The sequence below is a fragment of the Halichoerus grypus genome, chromosome X, assembly GCF_964656455.1.
Source record: "Halichoerus grypus chromosome X, mHalGry1.hap1.1, whole genome shotgun sequence".
NCBI lineage: Eukaryota > Metazoa > Chordata > Mammalia > Carnivora > Phocidae > Halichoerus > Halichoerus grypus.
The window spans coordinates 118,033,324-118,057,006 of record NC_135727.1 but is presented as its reverse complement, the minus strand read 5'-3'; the positions used below and the strand labels follow the sequence as shown (position 1 = coordinate 118,057,006).

The 23,683-nt window shown below is 41.5% G+C and overlaps 1 pseudogene; it reads left to right on the top strand.

Annotated features, from left to right (window-relative positions):
- LOC118547068 (heterogeneous nuclear ribonucleoprotein C pseudogene) overlaps positions 1 to 5,321 on the top strand; it is a 60,267-nt pseudogene extending 54,946 nt beyond the window's left edge.
- Positions 5,322 to 23,683: the final 18,362 nt, after the last annotated feature.

Below are 23,683 nucleotides of genomic sequence, written 5' to 3'. Positions count from 1 at the left end.
GGGAATAGGAAAGAGACACGTGATAGGTTCACTATATGTACACTTCTACTGAATATGCCAGGACCGTCTAGTTCAGTGGATCTCAACCAGGGATGATTCTGCCTCCCAGGGGACATTTGGCAGTGTCTGGGGACAATTTCATTTGCCACAACTTGTGAAGGGGGGGCTACTGGCATCCGGTGGGTGGACGCCAGGGACACGGTTCAACATCCTACAGTGCACAGGACAGATACAACAACAAAGAATGATCCAGCACAAAATGTCAATAGTGCCGAGGATGAGAAACTCTGAGCTAGTCTGATTGCTCATGTCGCTCCTTTTGGTTCAGAGGGTTCTGTGAGTAGATGACATGTTTTTAGGTTCTGTATTCGGTATAAAAATAAAATTCTCCTTGAGTTAATAGTATTTTCTTCCTTGTTTTTATTATCACATGATTTTTCCCTTGCTTTAAACACAATATGTTCTATTTTATTTTAGGTAAACGCTCCTGAAAGTAAAAAACAATAAACAGAAAATGAGAGGTGAAGCATTAAAAAAAAGCATAGGATTCATTCCTTCAAAGAAAGCATCTGCAAAGTGACTGGCACAGAGGAATGCTCAATAAACATGAGCTTTTTTATTTTTCCCTATGTTTTTTAGCATGAAAAAACCCACATATACAAAACAATGTATTGTGTATTCACTGGTGAAATAATAATAAAGAAATGTACTTAAACACGCATTGCCCAATGCCTTTGAAACCCGTGTGTGTCTCCTCCCTGATAGTATTCTGTCCCTCACCTCAGAAAACCATTATTCTAGTTTTGTTCATCATTTCTCTGATAGAGGTAGAAATATATAAATACATAAATTATTTGACTTCCTTTGTCCTTGAACTTTATACAAATGGAATCAGACCATACATTTATTTCTGTGAATTGCTTATTTCACTCAGTATTATGCTTTGGAATGGTTCCTCCACATTTATGTGTCCAGCTATAGTTTATCCATTTTCGCTGTTGTACAGTATTTCACTGTATGGTTATATCATGATTTATCCATTTTACTGGTGCTGGACATTTGCTTTTTCAGTTTGTTTGTTTGTTTGTTTGTGGGTCATTTGTGTTTCCCTGGCTATGAAATATTTGTTAATGTCTTTTGCATAATTTTCTATTATGTTGATATATATTGTCTTTTTAAAAAAGATGTATTTATTTATCTTAGAGGGGGGTGGGAAGGGGAGGGGGAGAGACAGAGAGAAAACTCTAAGCAGACTTGGCACTGAGCATGAAGCCCGACGTGGGGCTTGATCTCACAGCCCTGAGATCAGGACCCGAGCTGAAACCAAGAGTTGGAGGCTCAACCGACTGTGCCACTCAGGTGCCCCTAGGTTGATATATATTGCAATAGACTTCTACCATGACCAACAATGATCTCTACTTCCTGGTATTCATAGTCTTGTGCAATCCACGCCCCTTGAGTATAGACTGGACCTAGTAATGTGTTTCTAACAAATGGAATATGGCAAAAGTGATGAGATACCACTTCTGAGATTAGGTTACGAAACATCATGATTTGTGTCTTGCTAGCAGGTTCCCTCGCTGGCGCCCTCTCCTGCTCGCTGCTCACAATGAGGCCAGCTGCCATGTGTTAGATGCTCACGTGGCAAGGGACTGAGGGAGGCCTCCTGCCAACAACTCATTGAGGAACTGAATCCTGCCAACAACCACATGAGTTTGAGCTTGGAAGATCCCTCCCAGTTGGGGCCTTGAGATGACTGTAGCCAATGAGACCCTGAAGCAGAGGATCCAGCTAAACCACGCCCAGATTCCTGTCCTACAAAAACTGTGAGATCATAAATATGTGTCATTTTAAATTTGTAAGTATTAGGGTAATTTGTTACACAGCAATAGAATATACACACGTGTGTGTGTGTGTGTGTGTGTGTGTGTGTAACATAGATAACATACACATAAGGTAAGAATTATTTCTTAGTTATCTGTATTGCAAATATCCTCACTCAAACTGTGGCTATCTTTTTCACTCTCTTAATGAAGCTCTTTTATGTACAGACATCCTGAAGTTTAATATAATCAAATGTATCAATCTTTTTCTTTAAAGTTTGAACTTTTTCTGTCTTATTTAAGAAATCATTACCTACCCCCAGAGTTGTCACATGAATATTTCCTTATGTTTTCTTCTAAAAGTTTTTAGGTTTTGTCTTTCACATTTAATTTCTTAAACCATCTGGACTGGATATATTTATTTTCATTCTCTTCCCTTAGGGATAGCCAATTTTCCCAGTACTATATATTGAATAGTTCTTTTTTTTTCCTTCCCAGTTGTAATTATAACTGTCATATATCAGGTTTTCATATATGTATGAGTCTGTGTCTGGGGTGTCTTTTCTGTTCCATTTTCTAGCCCTTATCAGGAGTACACTGTCTTTACTACAGTTACATAATATTTGGAGAGTCAAATTCCACCACCTACTTTCTCTTTTTTGGGAGCATCTTGGCTACCCTTGGGTATTATTCTTCATATATATTTTAGAAACAGCATGCCAAGATTAAGGTTGTTGGGATTGTATTGAATTTATACATCAGTTTGAAGAACTACTTACAGTATTGAATCCCCCATCTATGAACTTAGTATGTTCATAGACTTGACTTTAGATTTTCTTTAACATCTTTCAATAAAATTTTAAAATTTATTCCATGGAATTCTTGTACATTTTTGTTAGACATATTCCTAGATAACTTACATAGACATATTCCCAGATAACTTACATACTCTTGTTACCATTTTAATTGGTATCTTTTTAAAAATTCCCTCCTGGGGGCACCTGGGTGGCTCAGTCGATGAAGTATCTGCCTTTGGCTCAGGTCATGATCCCAGGGTCCTGGGATCGAGCCCCGCATCAGGCTCCCTGCTCGGTGGGGAGCCTGCTTCTCCCTTTGCCTCTGCCCCCTCTCCCTCCTCCCGCCCCGGCTCATGCTCTCTCTCTCTCGCTCTCTTGCTCTCAAATAAATAAATTTTTAAAAATTCGTTCATGATGTGCAAAAATGTTGACATATAAAATGCAGTTGATACTCATGGACTGGAAGAACAAATGTTGTTAAAATGTCCATACTACTCAAAACAATCTACAGATTTAATGCAATTCCTATCAAAATACCAACAGCATTTTTCACAGAACTAGAACAAATAATCCTAAAATTTGTATGGAATCACAAAAAAACCCAAATAGCCATAGCAATCTTGATAAAGAACAAAACTGGATGTATCAAAAGCCCAGATTTCAAGATATACTACAAAGCTATAGCAATCAAAACAGTATGGTACTGGCACAAAAACAGACACATAGATCAACAGAACAGAATAGAGAGCCTAGAAATAAACCCATGATTATATGGTCAATTAATCTTCGACAAAGGAGGCAAGAATATGCAATGGGAACAAGTCTCTTCAACAAATGGTGCTGGGAAAACTGGACAACTACATGCAAAAAATGAAACTGGACTACTTTGTTACACTATACAAAAAGTAAACTCAAAAAGGATTAGGACTTAAATGTGAGGCCTGAAACCATAAAAATCCTAGAGGAGAGCACAGGTACTAATTTCTTTGACATTGGCTATAGCAACATTTTTCTAGGTATATCTCCTGAGGCGAGGGAAACAAAAGCAAAAATAAAACTATTGAGACTGCATAAGAATAAAAAGCTTCTGCACAACAAAGGAAACAATCAATAAAACTCAAAGGCAACCTAATGAATGGGAGAAGATATTTGCAAATGGCATACCCAATAAGGGGTTGGTATCTAAAATATATAAAGAACTTATACAATTCAACACCCAAAAAACAAAAAATCCAATTAAAAAATGGGCAGAACACATGAGCAGACCTTTCTTCAAAGAAGACCTACAGATGAGCAACAGACACATGAAAAAATGCTCAACATCACTCATCATCTGGGAAATGCAAATCAAAACTACAATGAAATATCACCTCACACCTGTCAGAATGGCTAAAACCAAAAAGACAAGAAATAACAAATGTTGGTGACGATGTGGAGAAAAGGAACCTTCGTGCACCATTGGTAGGAATGCAAACTGTGCAGCCTCTGTGGAAAACAGTATGGAAGTTCCTCAAAAAATTAAAATAGAATTACCAGACGATCCAGTAATTCCACTACGGGGTATTTACCCAAAGAATATGAAAACACTAATTTGAAAAGATAGTGAAAAGACAAAGATTGAGGGGCTGCCACTGCACTGCTGACAAGCAGCAGTTGCTTCTCCAGGTAGAACCCGGGAGTAGGAGATTCAGAATCAAATCTCTTCTCCCTCCCCCATCCTGGTTACAAGTCACTTGAAATATATAAGTTAGTGGAACTTTACTTAGAGTGAGATTTTTTTGATCTTCAGCTACAATTTTTGGCTTTGTGAGAAACCTTATCATCAAAGACAACGGCCAGCAATCTTACCAACAAGAGAGATCCTTGCTCCATGAACTCCCATGAATTCACTGGGAATCCCAATACTCTTGTGGTCAAGAAATCAGACATGGAGGCAATTTTCTCCAATATGGCCAAATTGTGGGTTGCTCTGTTCTTAAGGGCTTTGCCTTTGTTCAGTATGTTAATGAGAGAAATGCCCAAGCTGCTGTGGCAGGGGAGGATGGCAGAATGACAGCTGGCCAGGTTTTAGATACTAATCTGTCTCCAGAGCCAAAAGTGAAACGAGGAGAAGCACGTGCAAAATGATCTGCAGCGGAGCTGTATGGCTCCTCTTTTCACTTGGATTATTATGATAGGATGGAGTAGAGTTACCCAGCATGTGCTCCTCCTCCTCCTATTGCTTGGGCTGTAGTCCCTCAAAATGCCACTGTGTATCAGGAAACACCTCAGGAAGGGGCAACGGGGCTTCAGTTCTAAGAGTGGACAGTGAGGATCTTCTTCCAAGTCTGGAAAGTTAAAAGGAGATGACCTTCACATCATTAAGAAGGAGTTGACCCAGATAAAACAAAAAGTAGGTTCTCTACTGGAAAGCCTGGAAAAAAAACTGAAAAGAACAGAGCAAACAAGGAGTAGAGATGAAGAATGATAACTGAGAAGAGGAGCAGAGTAGCGGCTCCCTGAAGAAAGATGAGACTCATGTGAAGATGGAGTGTGAGAGGGGTGCAGATGGCTCTGCTGTGGAGGGGGACCCCCCGGATGATGATGATAATGAAGATTGGGGGGGCTGACGAGCAGCTGGAGTTGAGTGAAGGGTGATGAAAAAGAGGCTGAGGAAGGAAAGGATGACAGAGACAGCGTCAATGGCGAGGATGACTCTTAAGCACACAGTGGGGTTTGGAAATTTTGTCTCATTATTTCTTTACTTAGGCACTTGTCTAAGATCAAAATTTTCACCAGATCCCCTCTCCTGGTATCTTCTTCAGCACACGCTTACTGTTGTCCCCATCCTTGTCCTTCCCATGTTCATTAATTCATACTGCCCTGTGCCTGGTCTCATCGCTTCCTCTGACGCTCCTAGGCATTGTCTTACCCTGAAGTTTTGCTTTTGCTTTTGATTCCTCTTTATGACTTAATGATAAAAACGATGTGTGGTTTTTATCAACGGTCTCCAAAATAATCTCTTGTTATGCAGGGAGTACAGTTCTTTCCATTCATACTTGAGCTCAGTAGCTGCTTCCCTAACTGCAAAGGCAATCACATTACTTGAGTAGCACTTGAAAGCAGCTTTGAGTTCAAGGTATATGTGTTATACCCCACATAAGAGTGCTATGTGGGGCTGTTCACAAATGTAACAATGTATTTTTGTGAATGAGAGTCGGCATGTCAAATGCATCCTCTAGAAAAAAAATTAGTGCAATAGTCTTAAGATTTGTTTTCTAAAGCTGATACTGTAGGTTATTTTTGTGAACAACCTGATGTTTGGGACATTTCTTCTCAAACAAGTCCTTTTTAAACCACAAATCTGGAGGGAAAAAAAAAGAAAAGATATATGCACCCCTATGTTTATTGCAGCATTATTTACAATAGCCAAATTACAGAAGCAGCCTAAGTGTCCATCAACAGATGAATGGACAAAGAAAATTTGAGATATATATACACACATACATATATACACATACATACACACAATGGGATATTACTCAGCCATAAAAAAGAATGAAATTTTGCAACAACATGGATGGATGGATCTAGAGGGTATAATGGTAAGTGAAATAAGTCAGTCAGAGAAAGACAAATACCATGTGATTTCACTCAAATGTGGAATTTAAGAAACAAAACAAACAAAGAAAGTAAAAAAGAGACAAACCAAAAAACAGACTCTTAACTACAGAGAACAAACTGACAGCTACCAAAGGGGAGGTACGGGGAGGTGGGGGTGAGTGAAACAGGTGATGGGGATTAAAGAGTACGTTTATCATGATGAGCACTGAGTAATGTATAAATGTATTGAATCACTATACTGTACACCTGAAAATAATATTATACTGTATGTTAAACTATACTGGAATTAAAATAAAACATGTACTTTCTGAAAAAAAATAAAAAATAGGAGTGCCTGGCTGGCTCGGCTGGCAGAGCATGTGACTCTTGATCTTAGGGTCGTGAGTTTGAGCCCCATGTGTGGTGTAGAATTTACTTATTTACTTACTTAATTAATTAAATATAAATGCAGTTGACTTTTGTGTATTGATGGAAACTCCAAAAAATCATAATTGTACTCAAGAAAATATTGGATATATTTTTATTTAACTTTCCAGGAATGCATTTGAAGCATTAAGTGAAACAAAACTATAATTAAATTATAATCACTTTTTAAATATAATTTCTATATTTCTACTCTAGAGCTAATTTAGACATTTTTCATTCATTGATATGAAAAATCAAAATGTAGATTTAAGACTAGACATTCTTGGGGCACCTGGGTGGCTCACTTGGTTAAGCATCTGCCTTCGGCTCAGGTCATGATCCCAGGGTCCTGGGATCGAGCCCCACATCGGGCTCCCTGCTCAGCCGGGAGCCTGCTTCTCCCTCTCCCACTCCCCCTGCTTGTTTCCCTCTCTCGCTGTGTCTCTCTCTGTCAAATAAATAAATAAAATCTTTAAAAAAAAAACTTGTTAAAAAAAAAGACTAGACATTCTTTTCCTTATTTCTTCATATATGTCCAATGTTCAAAATTTCTGTTTGTTGCTTTTATATTTACTGTGCTCCAACCAAATCCCTTACCAAAGTGGGTAGTTAAAATCATTAATGGCTGCTCCAGACATTATTTCCAGAAGAAAACTTTTTCTTATTACTTCACTTTCCCAGTTTTTATCGGCTGTTAACATTTCCAAAATTTTATCATGGACATTCTCTGTCAATTCTACTTTACTATGGGGTTACTACTGGTTTTTTTGATAAATGTAAGAAACCATATCAGGAAAATCCTTATGTATAAATCACAACAATGGAAAGGTGAGGTTTAAGTTACCCAGCTAACTTCCTTAGTTCTTAACACATTTTAACATGTACAGAAAAATTTCAGAAATATGGGTACTCTGCACATGTACCCTCATAATTCCTTAGTAATTTACTTCAACTGGCTGATGTCTTTTATGAAATAAATAATAAATAATAGATAATAAATAATAATAGATAATAAATAAATTTTATATATATATATATATCCCCTAAATGAAGTAATATTGATCTTCAAGCAAAACTCTTGAGAAATGTTTCTATCTTTATTTCAAGGTGGAATCCTAATGAAAAGATGTTAGAATCCTCACCTACTCCAGACGAGGCTGGGGCACACTCAACTCGAAGGTGGGTTTTTAAAGAGGCTGGTGATGGGAGGCTGAGTTGGAGTTGAAATGTTTCACCCAGGGGAACTAAAGACACCAAGATGAGGAAAGTTGAAAACCATAAGGGAGTTCTGAGATCCAAGAAGCTGAGAAGGAAAACCAGAAGGTCATTAAAACCAAAGGGGCCCAACTTGGGTCTCAGAACCAGGGAACAAGGCCACAGGTCCATGCCTGGAGGAACAAGAGCCCAGGTAGCTGTGAGATAAAATAGGAACATGCAAACCCCAAGCCAAGCTCTTTAGCATGGCTGCTAGAGAGGTCAGGGTTCTTATTGGCTGAGAACCAGCCTGGGAGTTGGAATTCAGAGCACAGAAAGGGGCTGGCCCCTCATGCTGCTGAGGCCCAGGCTCCCCCATCCTCTATCACTCACCTTTTTCTGACCTTGCCCCCTAGTGCCCTAGTATGCAGTCCTGACCAGACTCAGCCCCTGGCTTTCTGACCTTGCCGGGTCTGTGCTCTGAGTTTCTAGCCCCAACTGCTCACCAGCACTGTTGGCTCCTTAGTCTGATGGGCTGAGGTGCTTTGGATTCCTTCTCCTGTCCATATATGGTTTTCTTAGATACATTCCTTAACCCCTCTTGAGGAATTCCCCCATAATAGTTAAGGGAACTATACATACTATAAGGGAACTAAGGTACTATAACAAGGAGACCCCCCCAAATTCAGTGGCTTAAAAATCAAAGAAGCTTATTTTTCTCTCAATAGTAGTCCAGAGTAAAGGGTTCTAGATTCATGGGCAGCTCTGCCTCCTCGAGTCATTCAGGGACCCAGGTCCTTCCACTTTGTAGCTCTCCAAACCCCAGGGTAAGGGTTCTTTAACCCATGGATAGAATTCGGGAGGTTCATGAACTGGAATAAGGGGGGAAAAAATCACCATTACTTTAACTAAGCTTGTATTAGTTTTCTACTGCTGCTGTAACAAATCATCACAAACACAGTGTTTTGAAACAACACCAATCTATCCTCTTGCAGTTTGGGAAGTTAGAAATCCTAAATCAGTTTCACTGAGCTGAAGTCCAGGTGTCAGCAGGGCTGTGTTCCTTCTGGAGGCTCCAGAGGAAGGTCCATTTCCCTGCCTTTTCCTGTATCTGGAGGCCCCTTGCATTCCTTGGCTTGTGGCCCCTTCTCCCTTTTCAAAGTCTATAGCATAGCATCCATCACCACACTGCTTCATCCTCTTCTGTTGTCCAGCCACCTCCTACTGCCCTCTTGTAAGGACACTTGGAATTACATTTAGGGCTCATCTGAACAACCCAGGATGATCTCCCCATGTCAATACCCTAACTTAATCACATCTGCTGTGAGGTCTCTTTTATCATGCAGGGCAATGGTTACAGGTGCTGAAGATTAGAACACGGATATCCTGGGCCACTATTGAGTCTACCATAAATCTCTAATTGACACTTAGCATTCCTTACATTATGAATGTATACAACAACCCACAGTACTACTGTGGAATTTTGTTACCAGTAGAGACCACAAATACTTTTCACATTATAATTATAGTTACTGCAGATATCTTAAATTTATGGAGGTCATTAGACCCACTATCAGATCTTGTTAGCTAATGCATTACTTAAAATGTATATATAGTACTAGTTCACATATCTGGTTTTATAAAGAATATTTTATAATACAAATGGCTTTCTTTTCAATCTTATGTAATTTTATTTCATACATTTAAATCTGAGGGGTGCCTGGGTGGCTTAATCTGTTAAGTGTCCGACTCTTGATCTCAGCTCAGGTCTTGATCTCAGGGTCATGTTTTTAAGCCCTGCGTTTTATAAAAAATAAAAGAAAAAGAAAAAAGAAAACTTGAATCTAAAAGATTCTTTAGCATCAAATTAGTATAAAACCTCTGCCCTAAAGCACTGTCACCATCTGCATGGTTGAGGCTTCATCTGGATCGAGCCTGAAGGAAGTAGGAAGAGAGCATAGAAGAGGTATATTCAATGTCTTTGGGCCCAGTCACAGAAGGAACACACATTCTTTCTACTCACTCTATTCTCAAGAACATTAGCCTGCCTCAGAATCCCCTGGAGGACTTGTTAAAACACAGACTGTGGGCCCAACCCCCAGAGTTTCTGTTTCACTAGGTCGGGGGGCGGGGCCTGAGAATTTGCATTTCTAACAAGCTCTCAGATGATGATGATGCTCTGAGAACCACAGGAATGCTAGGTAATGTTATAGAGCCAGGCAGTCATGTTTAAATATAGTTTAGCTGTACAGAGGGACTCAAATGGAAGAACATGGGTAGGTATTCACCGTGTCTGGCAACAACTCTTTTACTCTGGAAAAGGGGGAGGACTGATTGTGATGATCAGCTATTAGCCTCCACTACAATCCCCTTCTAGAGTTTTATCTCCGGCCCTGACCTGACTCTCCCATGAGCTATGTAGAAATCTGGGGTCTTTCCCAGACACAGATGCCCAGGGCGAAGGAAGAGGTGCCCAAGTAAAGGGAAAGTTGTCCTTGTCCTGTTCTGAGGACTCTGTACAGTTGGGAATATCCAGGAACATCTCCCTTGAGGCTTATTGGGTGCATATTTATTCTCTGTGCTGTGGTGCCAAGAATGGTGTAAAAACACGGCTCTTGACGCCAGATTCAGTTATTCTCATTGAGTGTCATGCCTGCAAAGCTCAAGAGGGAAACTGGAATCCCACACTGCTGTCCTGAACATGGGAAACCTCAGTCATGAGCTAGGACAACAAAATAGTAAAGATGAACAGTTGTAGGCCACCAACAGTGTAACATAACCAAGTTGGTTAATGTCATAGTAGAGAGAATTCCACCATCCCAGGTAAAGCGATGACCTGAAGCTATTCTTCACATTAAGTAGAAGGTGACTTTTGATAGGTTCTATAATCAAGTTGGAGCTTCTCTTAAGCAGCCCATACACTGCCCAAGCAACATGGGATGCAGCCTGATCATCTGTCTTGAGTTGCTATGCTGAGTGGCTTGGTACAGTAAACAGGTTTCCAGGGACACCAACCGGGCAAGGATCAAATGGGAATTTGAGAAAGTTAAAAACCCCCTTCGCCTTTACATTGCCAACTGTCAAGTGGAGATTGCATCATCCGTCCTGAACAAGAGGCAGTTTGGCATATCACAACGGGCATGGCTTCTGAGGTCAGACTACCTGGGTTCGCATGGTTGAGACTTGGGAGAATGGCTGAATCTCCTTGAAAAGGGAGCCTCAGTTTCTTCATCCATCAAGTGGGGATGCTTATACTAGCCTTACAGCATACGGGTGGAGGCTTAAATTGCACCGCCAACCCACTGTAGACACTCAACTAATCGCTTGTCCGCCCCCGCCCCCAGCCCTCCTGCTCCTGTAAATGTCTTGCTTGGTGAGAATTTGGGTAGACCAGTCACTGTTACTGAAATAGAGGAATAAGAAGCTATTGAAAATCTGCAGCAAAATAAAAGATGTATTTAGAGCAACAAGGGATTGGCTGTGACAAGAATAGTCTGTATATGGGAATTAAGCCTCAAATGATGGGAAAAAAGGGAGAACTCGGGCTACATTTTTAAAAAGACATGCTTACTAAGGAGGAAAAATACATTTTACTTCACCACCACCCCCCCTCCCCAAGCAAGCTATTTTTCTCAAGGACTTCGACAAGGAGGGTAAAGCTGAGGTTCTTTGAAATAAAGGCTGGAACTCTCAGTGCTCCTTTTCTCAAACCAATTCTCATAGCTGGGCTTTGTCAGAGAAACTTCATGAACTGTAATTGTGATTTCAAGAATCACTATACCAAGAGCCCTTAAACCACTAATGGAGAGAAATTTGGGTCTTTTCGTACATCCTGCTATTTCCTTTCAGATCATTAAAGTTCCTTATAGGAATGGCAAACAGTTGTTTTGATTCTGGTTGCAATGGCCCTGGACCAAGGGAGAGAAAGCATTCCTCTGTTTGCAGCCCAGCTAGAAATACCCAGTCATACGAGAAAGGAATTTTTCCCCAACAACCTCCTTCAGCCGCCTATGCTGGACCTGATTAATTCAGGAGGGCAGCGTCCAGGAAAATGCTTTTCATTCCAGTTAAGCTCTTTCTGGCTCTGTCTCTTTTTCTTCCTCAATTCAAGGAGTCTGAAGACACACTTTCTAAAGCATCCTAGTCTCTTACATAGGAGAGGAACATGCAGTCCCACAAAAGGAATACAGAGATGATTCCCTCTGGATGGCTTCTGATTCAAGGGATTTCTGTCTTTCGGTGTCTTCAGAAGGTGAAGACAATTCTGATTTCTATGGCATTGGAAACAGGGCAGACAGCCATTCGGGGTGGGAAAATGGAATAACGAGGACAACAACAATGGCCAAGAAACACGTCTGGGACGACACCATTGTGGGCCTGTATATTTCTCCTCAACCCCCCCTTCAGCACCTCATTTGAGTGATAACATGTCCTTGGTGCCGAGCAAAGCAGGTTGATTTCATCCATTCTGCTCTCTGTGCTCCTCTTATGAGGAGAGCAAGACTGTAAAATGATGGTGAGGACAGTAAATTTTTGTTATTTATTGGCAGGACTTTCTATGCCCTTTGCTGAAAGCTCTCATTGGGAGAAGCAGCAGCAAGGAGGAAAGTATTCCTTTAGCACAGTTGTCATTTTTCAGTGAATGGAATGTGGTTCCAAAGGTCATAAATGCTGCCTCTATGTGGCCACAGAGTAGTATCATCACAAGCGCCAATATTTCATACTGACGATAAAGCCAATTAATTCATTAAAATTTCCCGTGTTCGAGGAAGTGGCTAAAACAGGGCTACCGTTCAGGGTTGTAGTAATTGAGGCATCCGCAATCTTCAGGGCTCATTTCAAAATAAGCACCCCGAGGATCCCAAGAGGTGGCACGTGCTTCCCAAATTATTGAAAGCTGGTTTCATATCTGGCTGTAAAAATACAAATCGGCCTCTCTCACTCTGTGTCGGCTTGGAGAGCAGCTGCTTATGATATAAAAAATACCACGGCTGGCTGGTTTACAGCATCCACTATGAATACAGGGGTATTTTACTCATCTGAAGAAAACCATGAACTGGATCAAGACAAGTTAGAAGGAAAAGCAGGAGTTTAGATTTTAGTGAGTGTCACAAAACACATCCCAGGTGGAGGATTTGACTCTGGGCTGCTTTTCTGGCAGAAGCCCCTCTCCCTCTCCAAAACTGCCCCCGCCTCAACATGTGTGATCCCCCAAGGCCACCATCTCCCCTAAAGAATTCCCCACCTTCTCCAATAGATACTGGGGCTGGTGGGAAAAGGAGGAGACACTGTTGTCTATAGAACTGAAATCATGGAAATTTGTCTATAATCCCATTATTGAAAGGCACTGAGGTATTATCTAGTAGAAACACCCTTTGCGTCACGAAGTACCATGTGAAAATTCCCCAGACAAGGTGAACTGCTAATATGATGTCAGAAAAGTCCCCATATTATAAGGTGAACAATTTCATTTCAGGACATTAGACTATTTGTATACGAGGCTGAAGTTTAATTCCCTGTAACTTTACTGCATTGGCTTTAGCTCTGATTTCTCCAGCTCCACATATTTAATGAGCTATCTATACACTGCCTCATTCCGCGGGGGATTTGAAGCAGCTGACAACAAATAAAATGTACATGGCATAGAAACGAAAAATAAAGAGTTGGGAGAATCCGGTAAAGAGAAGATGGGAGTTGGAAAATCATAAAACCGGGAGCCAGATTCAAACTAGAACTATCTTTTATCGGGTCTTTTAGAGTTGCTGGAGGCAGCCTCCAAAGTGGCTCCGTATTTCCTAACAATCAAAGGGAAGAGCCACTGGGATATAGGTTCCATGAGAGCAGGGATCCGTGTCTGTTCTGTTCCCTGCTCTGCCCCAACCCCGCAGGTGCTTGGAGCTTAGCAGGTGCTCCATCGTTCTGTGTTGGATGAACACTGAGTGAGAGAAGAAAGTGCATTCAACTATGAGATTCAGAGTGTCAGTAAGTTCAAAAAGAATGAAGTGTTCAGAAGAAGCAATTCCTGGAAATAAGAGAAAGTTCCCCTGAGCCCTCAAACAGAGAACAGAATGTAACATAGTGGATGACGTCCTTGACAATTTTCCTGCAGTGGGTCAAAGAATGAATTTCCTTGGCTGTTTTTTGTAACGATACTCAGTATGGGCAGAGAGGATAAGGTCCAAGTGCTGTACAGTAAAAAGGAATTCAACAAGAGGGCAGACAATGCAATGCAAGTAAGTCTAAAAAGTTTCCATTCCAAGTTTTTCAGAGGTCCATTTGTATAACCCCCCAAGGGCTTGCTCTCCCTGGGAGACAGAGATTAAACACCCATTGCACGAGCCCTATCACCCTGGGTGCCGAATTTACTAGAAGACGGAGTTGGGGGAAGAGAAGGCATGTAAAGGCATTTAAACCCTTCCTACCCAAAGTACGCATAAAGCAGCAGCTCCAGCAACACCTTCCGGCTTGTTGGAAATTCAGAATTTCAGCCTCCGGCCCAGAACTGCTCTGTTGAATTTGCATGTTAACAAGGTTCCCAGGTGATTCATACATAGAGAAGTTTGAGAAGTGCCTCTATAAATGGATTACTGTTAGAGTCAGAGAGATACAAATCCCTTATGAAGTAAAATATAAAATTTGCATAACTTTTAAAGACAATATGAGAAACTTCACAGGAGTTCCCACCAGTGACTGGCAGTCCAGGGCTATACCTCTGGCCGGGCGGGGCGGCTGTGGGAGCTGTTCTGTCCTTGGAGGAAAACAGGACTGCTGGCCAAGCATGGCTCTCATCTGCTGAAAAAGAAAATCTAAACTCTTCAACTGTTTTTTTTAAGATTTTATTTATTTATTTGGCAGAGAGAGAGAGAGCACAAGCAGGGAGAGCAGCAGGGGGAGAGGGAGAAACAGGGTCCCCGTGGAGCAGGGAGCCCGATGCAGGGCTCGATCCCAGGACCCTGGCATCATGACCTGAGCCGAAGACAGACGCTTAACTGACTGAGCCACCCAGGCGCCCTAAACTCTTTTTTTTTTTTTTTTTTAAGATTTTATTTATTTATTTTGACAGAGAGAGAGATAGCGAGAGAGGGAACACAAGCAGGGGGGAATGGAAGAGGGAGAAGCAGGCCTCCCGCTGAGCAGAGAGCCCGATGCGGGGCTCGATCCCAGGACCCTGGGATCATGACCTGAGCCGAAGGCAGACACTTAACGACTGAGCCACCCAGGCGCCCCGCCCTAAACTTTTAAACTATTTAAAGATAGCTCTGAAATCCTCAACCTCTCTGCCCTTGAGTTTTTTTTTTTTTTCTTCTTGATCGAATGCAACAACCTGTCTTAAATCATTCTTCATATCAGAGGGTTACTGACAGCGGTGTCCTGACAAACCCACCCTCCAGAAAATAAAAAGTCCTGATTTCTAGCATTTGCCAATTACCATGGTGTCAATACTCCCACCATGGCCCAGTTCAAGCTGCCAAGGGTTTAATCAGCAGCCCCTAAATTCCTGAATATTTAGCAATTTCTAGAAGTGAGTACCAGTCAGCTCCAGCATACCATTGGTTCCAGACCCTTTTCCGCCCTGCTGCCTGTCTCAGATCCTTTGTAATTTGTTAGCCTGCCATGATCTGAGTACAATAATACAGACAGAGTCTGGCAGGTACCAAGTACAATGGAATTAGCCTTCCCATTATACTATAATTAATGTAGTCCAAGATCACATTCAATACTTGGCAGCCATGTACACTTCTGGCTCACGATGAGTTTATAATAAATTAAAGGTCCTAAGACTCCACCTCCCCACCACTATACTAATGTTAGCCCATGTCCCTTTCATACGGTTTTTGTATAGTTTAATTTTTTAAAAGCACATGTATTTACACGCACTCTTATTGCATTTTATCTTGTTCATTTTAGCCCTTCATTCTAGCTTGTAGAGAACCCCCTGACTTCGGAGTATGCCATTGGCCATGGGATCTATTTGTCTCTATTCTGCATCTCCTACACATTTGCTGGGCTTTCCTCCTAAGTGTTTATTAGAGTGTTTAATAAAAAGTAGAAAAGGCCAGGGTTAAGAGCATAGGGGCCAAGGGAGAGATGCCCCAAAACGTGCCACTTTGGCAAGCAGATTCTTTTGAGTTGAAAACAATCAAGGCCCAAAAGACTCAGGAAGAAATTTTGACTTTCCCCCTAACTGCCTAAAAGAATTTATTTATTTATTTTTTAAGATTTTATTTATTTACTTGACAGAGAGAGACATAGTGAGAGCAGGAACACAAGCAGAGGAAGTGGGAGAGGGAGAAGCAGGCTTCCCGTGGAGCAGGGAGCACGATGTGGGACTCGATCCCAGGACTCTGCGATCATGACCTGAGCCGAAGGCAGACGCTTAACGACTGAGCCACCCAGGCGCCCCTGCCTAAAAGAATTTAGATAAAAGACCTGCTCCAGGAAGAGAGCTATCACCATAGATCACTACATTATAATATAAATAGGGGTGGTAGACAGGGAGGAATTTAGCAAAGTTTGTTTGTTAAAATTCTTCTCTATGTCCTGTTGTTTCTAAATGGCCCAGCAAACATTTGTTTACCAAACATTTACTCTTTTTCAGCTTTCTGTGAAGTCCCAGATCCCTAACCCCTTCTTAATTCAGGGTGACTTACAGACCACAATGTGCCTAAAATCTCATGAATGTAGGTATGTAATCAAATTTTATTTTCTCCTGTTAATCTGCCTCATGACAATTTAATTCTTAGATAAGCTGGAAGACTCTTGAAGGGCAGAGAAAAAATTCTTCCTCCTCAACAAGAAGAAGACCCTTACAACAGCACTGGAGATCTAGCTCAAAATTGACATTCAAGACCAGACATGAATTTACATATCTATACTATCATCCAGACCACACTCTTTGCTTCTCATCCACAAAAAATTTCATGATAGCCCTGTTAAATGGCTTGCTGAGATCCAGATATACTATATCTAAGGCATTCTTCTTGTTGGCAATTTTAATAACACTATCCAAAAAGGGGAAAGGGTGACTGAGATTGGATTTGGAAGGATTTCTTAATAATCCTCACTTTTCATCTTAAGTGCTTCTAAATCAACTGTTTTATAATACACATAATTTTTCCAAGGACTCAAAGACTTGACACTATGGCATTTCACTCATAACAGGAAGGTTTCACCAATACAGAAAACCAAGCAAACTGGGAGGGGAGGAGGGGCTTGATATTGGAATTAGACTCAGTTGCTAGGATGGATGAGCAAATAGGGGCAATCTGAGTGATGGGAGGGAGTTCTGACCAATAGGTGGAACACGGTGGGTGGGGAGTATAATCCTTCGCAGTGCTTTGGCAAAAGCAACCGGGTGTCATGGAGGTCTCTCAAGAGGTAACACAGAATAGAATTGACAGGTAAGTGGTATCAAGGAGAAGGTTCTGTACAATGACCTGAGGAGACTGGGGTATCAGGATCTCCTGTCCACAAGTTGCAAATGGGTCCAAGAACAGACTCTAATACCTAAATTAGGGATGGATGATGCAAGAAAGGGCCCAGGGCCGAGAACTGAGGTACAAGGTCAGGGTGGGGATGGTGGTCCATAAAATATTATGGTGTACTACTAAAGCACTGAACTAGGACCTCTCTTACCAAAGTCACCTCTTGCCCCAGAGCCTGGCTTGGGCTGAACTTTCAAGTGGATATCAGATGATTCCCAGCTATGGGGAAAGGGAGGATGAAAGGGCAGAGAACTAGACAAATACTGAAATTTCCTTTTTTTTTTAAGTAGGCTCCACACCCAGCGTGGAACCCAATGCAGGGCTCTAATTTACGACCCTGAGATCAAGACCTGAGCTAAGATCAAGAGTCAGTCACTTAACCGACTGAGCCACCCAGGCGCCCCGGAAATCTTTCATTTGTGAGAAGCATAGTGTAATACCAATTCAAAAAATTAGACTCCAGAGTCAGACCCCCTAGCTCAAATCCTGGCTCTGCCATCTACATCTAGCAATGTATCTTGGGCAGATTACTTCTCTGTCTCGGTTTCCTCATCTGAAAAGTGAAGACAGTATTAATACTTATCTCATAAGGTTGGTGTGAGGAATTGATGAATCAACGTATCTAGAGCACTCAGAACCTGAACCTGGCACCCATTAGCTACTACAGACACATTTGCTACTGGTATCATTTGCCTTTTCCAATTGGAAAATCTGGATATGTGCCAATCCTCTAGTGTTTCTTCCTTTCCCCATCATTTTCCTGGTAACCACCAGCAGCTCTGTTGCCTCATCTGCATGTTTTTTCAGTGACCCCAGATATAATTTGCCCAGGCTTAGAGATTTTTAACTCATTTAAAGCAGATAGGGGCTATTAAAATATTATTTAATATCTCTTTACTTCCTTTTTTTTCTGTGCTTGTAATGAAGTGTTTAAGAACACTTCCTTTTTTTTTCATTGAAATGAACTTGACATACAATATTGTATTAGTTTCAGGTTCATCGTCACTCCCTTCTTAACCAGGTGAGGGCTCCCATGACATCATTGTTGGAAGTCTCACATAAGAATCTGTCTTTTACTCTCGTTCCTGTTGTAAGATTATTTCTCTTTTTTTTAAAGATTTTATTTATTTCTTTGAGAGAGAGAGAGAGAGAGCAAGAGAGAGCATGAGCAGGGAGGAGAGGGAGAAGCAGGTTCCCTGTGAGTAGGAAGCCCGATGCAGGACTCGATCTCAGGACCCTGAGATCATGACCTGAGCCGAAGGCAGATGCTTAACTGACTGAGCCACCCAGGCGCCCTGTAAGATTATTTTTCTTGATGAAAACTACAGAGGCAAAATAAAATTGAGATTTGGGGGAAGGAGTCAATAAGATTTCAGGCCAAAATAACCTCTTGAAGTAACGGAAAGTGGCCTTGAGAGGTAATTAGAAGATGTGGCTTTGAGTCTTGCTTTCTGATTCAACAGTGTGAGTGTGGCAAGTAGTGGGCCCTCTCTGGTTCCTGAATCCTTATTTGTGAGAGAGAGAGAGAGAGAGAGTATGGGATGAGATATCCTCCATGTCTGCTGTGTCTACTGTGGTAGTCACTCACCGGGTGTGGGTACTGGAAGCTTGAAATGCAGCAAGTCCAAATTGAGATATGCTGGATGTGTACAATACATTCCACATTTTGAAGACTTATGCCAAAAAGAATATAAAGTATCTCGTTAATATTTCTATCTTCACACATTGAAAGGTGAATATCATGGACATATCATGTGAAATTAAATATGTTATTATAATTACATTCACCTGTTGTTTTTTTTTTTTTTGATGTGGCTACTGGGAAATTTTTTTTATTTATGCATATAGCTCACATTATACTTCCTTTGGACAGCACTGCTCTATAATATTCTGACTGCTTATCTTGTATTGGTGGTGTTCTCCAAAGTCGGGGATGACAGTCAATAGGATTAGATATGAATAGCATGATTTCTAGTGGCATTCTTGGCAGATTCCCCTTCTTATCCCTAGCCTCAGCTGGTGAGAATGGCCCTGAAAATTCCTGAAGGTGAATTACTAAACACCGTGTAGAAAAATCACCACCGTCTTTTTCACTGCACAGAAATGTGAGCTGTTCGTTACTGTAACTCATTCCTGCCCCAAATTTCAAAAGAGAGTAGTGAAGGCATTTACAACTTCCCACTAAGGAATTATTCAAATTACTTGAAAAATATCTTGCAGTTTATATCCTGACTTTCATTCTGGAATACTTACGTGAAGATGAAAAATTTGAACTCTGATTTCAGGAGCTTGAAAGCATTACAATGGCAAAAAAATTCATTCCCAAACCAGTGAGGAAATTAGCGGAGGGCATTAGTAACATCGAACTAATTAACAAGAGTGAGAATAAACATGAGAAGGAGGACAAGAGCACATGAATGAGAGAGAAAGAAACTACATTTTAAAAAGCATTAAATACCAATTTCAAAACTAAAAATATACTCAAAATAATTCAGACTGGCACAAACCTTGTTAAAAACAAGACAACAGGTCCAAAATGGAGTCACTTATGCTAAGCCCCACGTCACCAAACCAAGACTTAACTTTATTATAGTTTTAACCTGTTACAGAAAAAGAACCTTAAACCAGTCAATCAGGAATTGCCTGGTCAGCACTATGTAGGTTATCTGCCTGATGGACCCTTGCTGTCCCCTAAAGGAAAGTGACCTTGCCACAACCAGTCTGCTTTTTGCCTAGCATAACTTCCTTGTTCCTGCTCCCTTTTGCCTATAACAGTCTTTCATTTTATACAGCTTCTTGAAGCTCCTTTCTATCTACTAGACGGACACTGCCTGATCCATGAATCATTGAATAAAGCCAATACAATCTTTAAAATTTACTTACTTCTATTTAAAATTTTTTACTTCTGTGAATTTTGTTTTTCAACAACATGAATTCTCAGGGGCTAGTCCAATATCAATGATTTATAGTCCCAAAGAAATAATATGTCAAAATGAGAAATCCCACAGTCAACTTCCATGCCTGATGTCACAGGACTTAAGACTTTGGGTTTATCATTGACATTATGGATATGAAATCAAGATGTTTTACTTCCTGACTCTTAAGAGAATAAATGCTTTTTCCTTAATTTACTCTAAGTCCATAGTCAAAATTTGTTAGGTCCAGGCCATGATAAATAAAGTGGGACTATATTACAAAGAAATGACATTTCCAAGAAGAGAGAAATAAAAACAACACACATGCACATGTACACACTTTTAAAAAAAATTCCAGGCATTAAAAATAGTCTACAATGAACCTATAAATTTCTATTAAATCACCATCTTGACAACCAAATTTATGCATCTAAATGTGTAACAGACATTACATACCATTTTGGACTATTTTCACCCCTGTAGCTATGAATGATGAGTGTGTGTGTGTGGGGGGGGATAACACTGTGGCAGCCAGTAATATATAGATTTGGGTCATAAAAACAAAATAGCAAAACAATTTCTTGGTTTTCCCAAATAGAAGGCATTTTGCTTTTGCTTCTGGGTTGGGGTGAAAGTTCAAATAGGGAAAGGAATAGAAATAGGAAGCAAGGGCCCCGAGATGGACTTTTTCAACTTGAAAATGTTGCCTTGAGCAGCTTAAGGTCTTGCACATAAAATAAAATGGTTACACTCTTCTAATTGACAGAGACTTGGCGAAGGTTGTCCTGCTTTCTGAGATTCAGATTAACCTTCCTGAGGAGCTGCAATCCTCTGAACATTCACCACATAAAATGTCAACCAGGCCCTCCAACTTGCTGGGCTCAATCCACAGACGTTCCATTTGCTAGAGGTCATAGCACACATATCAGATCAGCGGGGGCCCTGGGGGAAAAAGCATTCTGGGTCCCGTTTATCCTTTGAGGACTGTTTGCCTTGCATTATTTGCATGGGTGGCTATCTTTGTCATAAAACCTGTTTTGTTTGCTTTCTAGAATCACTTCATCATTAGTTACAAATATTACAAAGCATTTTATGTGGTTAGGATATCGTCCTAGGAACAGGAGCTATAAAGAGAAAGGAGACAGAGTCTCAGCATCCAAGAAGCTTATATTGTAGTTGGGGAGAGAATCAATCGAGGACCAAAAATATATAAGGAGTAATATAAGTGTGGTAGGAGGCCAGGCTTGTATTTCAGTGGAATTTGGATGTGAATGGGCATGATCAGCAGACCGGTTGGGTGGGCTCACCAGAAGACTCTCTGCATGAGTATTCAACAGCTGCTTTTAAAAAGTCCCTCCCAAATAGGACAGAAAATGCCAGGAATAACATGCTTTTACCAGTAACAAAGCATAAGGGCATACTGTTCTGACTAAAACCCAACAGTTATACTGTCTCTAACCCAGCCCTAAGGAAACATTGCTTGGATTCTCGGAAGAACGAAAGCTATAAGTAAACATTTACTTTCACTAAAACTCTGTAGAACACTAGAGAAAGAACATGCTTTGAGAACCCTCTAACAGAGTGTAACAAGTGGGGACTGTGGTAGTCATCACTGCTATTCTCCAAATAGTTCCTCCTCTATTTTCTGAGCATATAAGTTGGAATACATTTCTTGGCCCCTTGTGTTTGGGTGAGCCTGGTGACTAATTCCAGCATGTGGATGGGTATATGAAAGTGGGTACAAAGTATCAAGATCTGTGATTCTCATGTTAACACCCACCAAAAAGCATCCACCATGGATGAGCACTGACCAACCACGTAGACAAAATGACCTGGTTAATTGATGGCATCCAGAGTTTGTCATGGGCCACCACAGAATTGGCAAATTGGAAACAACAGAGTAACCACAGGGGCAGAGATGGAGGTCACACATGGGCCCAAAGGAACCTATTACTGCCATCTCAGGATGTCCAACCTGTTAGCACCACAGGCCAATGTTGAGCCTCCAATATGGTACTTGCCTTGAGGGGATTGATGGGCCACTTCATAACAGTTGACTTCATTCGGGTCACTTCCACCCTGTAAGATCCAGCAGTTCATTCTCACAGAAACAGATATTCATTCCATGTATAGGTTTGCCTTTTATGTCTGCAGAGCCTCAGCCAGCTCTACTATCCAAGGGTTTACAAAATGCCTGATGCACAAAGATACAATCCTATATAACATAGCATCTGACCAGGATGCTTCATTTCACAGCGCCGGGGGTAAGGGAGTGAGCCCATGATCATGGGATCCACTGCTTGTATTACATACTGTGGTGTTCAGAATGCAACCGGCCACGATAGAGCAACGGGACTGTCTGCTAAAGGTACAGCTGCAGTGCTGGCTCAGAGGCAAGACTCCGTGAGGATGGAGTACCATCTTCTAGGATTCAGTATACACACTGATTCAGGGACCTCTATGTGGTACTGTGTCCCCCACAGGAAGAGTACGTCGGTCTCTGAACCAAGAGGTGGAAGGAGGAGTGATCTCACCTGCCATTATCCCCAGTGACCTACTGGGGGACTTTGTGCTTTCCATCCCTTCACCTCTGGGCTCTGCTTGATTAGGACGTCCCAAAGGGGGCACACTCTTGCCACCCAAGACCCCTTCAGAGGACACAGCAAGATGCTACTTGGACACTCTGTGCTTCCTATGTCTCAGGCTCAGCAGGCAAATAGAGGAGTCACCATCTTACAGGGGAGATTGACCCTGCTCAGCAGGAAGAGGTAAGGCTGCTTTTACATGACAGGGGTGGGGAGTGGGGACTAGGGAGGAATATACACGAAACCCAAGTGATCTGCTTGGGCACCTCGTGGTACTCCCTTGTCCAAAGGAAACTGTGAATAGATGAGTGCATCAACCTCAGTCTGTGAAAGGCTCAGATGCCTCAGGAATGAGGGTTGAGGTCATATCACTGGGCAAACCACTGAGACCAGCACAGACGGTGGCTGAGGTTGAAGGGAATTTAGAGGCGACACTGGAAGAGGACAACGACAAGGACCATTTGCAGCCCCAAGTCCCACTGCAGAAAGAGGGGCTACAGTTCATCACATTAAACTCTATTCCAAGATTTCCCTCGAGAAGGAAGACCCAATGGAACCCCTGACTAACTGCTCCCTGAACATGTATGGAGAAGTAAATTTGTGTCAACCATGTCAGGGAAAGTCCTTGACTACTCAGAACCATTTCTCCAACAACCCCGCCCAAGTCCCTTCCATCAAGATTACAGAAGACTTGACTCTGAGCCGAGGTCTTCATGGTCAAGCACATCAAGAACCTGCCTTCCATACATCTCCACTCCTACCCCCCTAGAAATGAAGTTCTGACCACCTAATTTGCTTTGCCTCAGTCTCCTTAATATCACCCTAGGCAGAGCATTGCTCTCTCGCCATCTACTTTAGCTCTCTTGTCTTTCTTTT